This window comes from Fukomys damarensis, unplaced genomic scaffold (assembly GCF_012274545.1).
Source record: "Fukomys damarensis isolate Sample0158 unplaced genomic scaffold, DMR_v1.0_HiC HiC_scaffold_27, whole genome shotgun sequence".
NCBI lineage: Eukaryota > Metazoa > Chordata > Mammalia > Rodentia > Bathyergidae > Fukomys > Fukomys damarensis.
The window spans coordinates 5,189,576-5,193,104 of record NW_022900939.1 but is presented as its reverse complement, the minus strand read 5'-3'; positions in this window follow the sequence as shown (position 1 = coordinate 5,193,104).

Genomic DNA, 3,529 nt, shown 5'->3' with positions numbered 1-3,529 from the left:
GCGCTGGGAAGGGCTTGAGTATGGCTTTGGATCTGACCATTTCAGAACTACCAGGAGGCCGCTGCTGTTCAACTTCTTATTTCATCTGAGAGAAAACCGAGGCTCCTAATTTCCAAAGAGGCCCAACTACCATGCACACAAATGAGCCTGATGTCCCCATGGTCCCACTTACTGACCTGGGCCGCGATGGCTGTGTGTGCTGGAGGTTTTCAGTGTTCAGCCAAGGAAGGGGGCGGCTCAGGGCCCTGACTCTGACCAGCATCCAGTCACTCTGGCTCGCTTTATGACCCAGGCCCTGCAGGATCAGCCCCAGTGTCTTGGGGACAGCCCGGGTGTCCCTCTGGCTGCTCTGGGTCCTTGGGAGTTTCTAAAGCCAAGCCTGTCTCAGTGGAGGAGGAAGACCTGGGGCTGTCTTTGTGTAGCCGCACAGACCAGCTGCAGGGGCATCACCTGACCTGGGTGACTCCTGTTGTGGTTATCTGGGGTGTGGGACTAATGTTTCCTGCTTCACTGCTGCTCGGAGGATCAAGTAAGACAGAGGAGTCAAACCCAGAGCAGGATCTGGCTCCTTGTGGCTGTTGGCTCTTGTGTTGGGGAAAGAACTGCGGCTTCAAGGTGGGCCTGGAAGTGTAGGCTTGTAATCCCAGGGACTCAGGAGGCCGAGGCAGGAGGATCTCAAATTGCAGGCCAGCCTGGGCTGTTTAGTTTGATCCTGTGTCAAAGAGAAAATAAAAATAGGGCTGGGGATGTAGCTCAGTGAGGCAGCATGCGCTTGGCATGCACTTTGAGACCCTGGGTTTGGTCCCCAGCACTGTACCCCCAAAACTGTGGAGCTAATCACTGCCTCTGGCTTCATTTTTTTTTAATGCTAAGAATTGTTACCTGGATGTGGTGGCACATGCCGGTGATCCCAGCACTCAGGAGGCTGAGGCAGGAGGGTAGCCACAAGTTTGAGGCCAGCCTGAACTACACAGCAAGAGCCTGTCTTCAAAAAACCCCAAACAAAAGAACTGTTCGTTTTAGGGGGTATTAGTAAAAGAAAACTTATAAACTGCATATCCAGCCCATGATTCTGTTGGTACAGTGAGGCTCCGTAGAATGTCATGCTGGGTACAAACGCTCACATTTAATAAAGTCAAGGCATGGAGTGAATGCTTCTGTATGTATGGCGAGGTGGCCCCAGGTACAAGCGTGTCTGTTGCTTAATTTTCGGGACAGGCATTAGGGGATCAGGTGGGGAACAAGGGCCTGCTTCGGCGGCTCTCATGAACCGTGCGTGAGACAGAACTCGGGTCACAGCTGTGACCCTGACACCCACGGTGCTTTGGGGCCCGGCTGGCCCCAGAAGTGGGAGAAGAGAGTCCTGGAAGCCCAGCCGGGTGGCCCCCAGCACGGGCTGTAGGAAGCGTGCTATTACTTCCTGATTGGGGACAGCTGGGCCGCCCATTGTCTCGGAATTTCCATGGCATGGAAATGCTGGGGGGGTGCTGGCGGTGTGGGGCAGCGGATGGGGACGTTTTGAAAGTGCAGTAGTGTCAGCTCCCGCGGAAGGGCTAATTTTAAACATGCAAATAATTTTCAGTTCCACTTTTCCTTCTTCCTGTTGGAGGGAAACTGTGCCCCTGTTGCCATGTCTTAGGCTTGGGTGGACAATGTCGTTCTGTGTCCCCCTCCCTGCTTCTTCAGGGCAGCAGTGGGGTGATGTTTTTCTGGGTGCTCGGAGCAGGGCCCGGCCCAGAGTAACTTCACTGCTTCTGAGTGCCCGAGTGACTCTCAAATTGTAGCACCAACATGGACTTTAGAGCACAGTGGCGCTTCTTTTTCTTTCTTTTGAGACAGGGGAGCCGGGCGCGGTGGCGCATGCCTGTAATCCCAGCACTTGGGAGGCTGAGGCAGGAGGATCGCTGTGAGTTTGAGACCAGCCTGGGCTCCATAGTGAGTTCCAGGTCAGACTCAACTATATAGTGAGTCCCTGTTTCAAAACAAAACAAACAAACAAAAAAAAAAACAAACAAAACAAAATGAGACAGGGCCATTCTATAATTCAGCCTGGTCTTGAACTCACTATGTTGCTCAGGCTGGCCTTGAATTGGAGATGATCCTTCAGCTTCCTGAGGGTTGAGATTAGTGCATCACCACGCCCAGCTCACAGTGGTTCTTAATCTTTCTTGAGGGGTGGGTAGAAGGCCCCTTAGTGGTTATTAAAAGAGGAGACTCCTGTCCCCAAAGGAGTGCATATATTTAGGATTTTTCTATCTAATCCAGGAATTTCACAGACCTTTACAATAGAACTCCTTTTTTTCTTTTTCCTCCTCCTCCTCCTCCTCCTCCTCCGCTGAGCTATACTCCCACCCTATTATGATTACTATGGTTATTGTTGTTATTATTTTGTGATGCTGAGAATGGAACCCTGGGCCTCTGCCTCTGTGCTGGCCCAAGTACTCTTCCACCCTCAGCCAGCCCATGATGGCCGCGTGTGGCAGTGCACACCTTGTGATCTCAGCACCAAGGAGGCTGAGGCAGAGGGATTGCCAGGAGTTTGAGGCCAGCCTGGACTGTAGTGAGACCCTAGGGCAACAAAACAAAAAGCCAAATCCAAAACCAAACCAAAACAAAAAGCACCCCCCCACAAGCCCTCCAGTGGGCCCCTTACCTGTGGTTTCACTTTCTGATGTTTAAGTTAGTCCTGGTCAACTGAGGTCTAAAACATCAAATAGAAAATTCTGTGAGAGAGAGAGAGAGAGAGAGCACGCGCACACATTCGTACTTTTGCTGGACTATATTGTTATAATTGTGCTATTTTGTTAGTTATTTCTATTAATGTCTTACTGTGCCTAGTTTATGAATTAGATTTTATCATAGGCACTGTACGTTTAGGAGAGAATAGTAAATATAGATGTCACTAAATCCTCATTACAGGGTGTATCCCATTGAGGGGGCAACTATGTGCTAGAAAGTAGCAGTCCTTAAATATGGAAAGAAAACAAAGTTTCTGTAGGATGTATACAGTACCTATATTCATTGTTTCAAACAGTTTCCTTACAGAAGTAACATTGTTTCATCCTTGTCCTTTAATGTTATTGGGTGGGAGGTGAAATAACATTTGTGCCCATATCTCCCATTCATTCTTGTACAACACTGGCTCCTGTCTAGTGTCAGGACTGCTGGCTTCCAAGAGGTGAGCACTTCTGGCTGTCGTGGCCCACACCTGTGATCCCAGCACTCGGAAGGCTGAGGCAGGAGGATCGCTGTGAGTTCAAGGCCACCCTGGAGTACATACAAGACCCTATCTCAAAAAACCAGACGACAAAAAGTAAAAAAGCAGAGCAGTGATTTCTCTGATAGCACAATTTAAATCCTATTTGTCTTTTGACCAGTGAATAGAACTGAGTTAATGCGAGGCGAGTGACCACAGGATGTGACCGAAGAATGACCAGCGTCTCAGCTCTGTGAGGAGCACCGGGAAGCTGACAATGTCCTTTACGAACAGGGCTGTCTTTGTGCTGGTGCTAGCATTTCTCTTGATCGA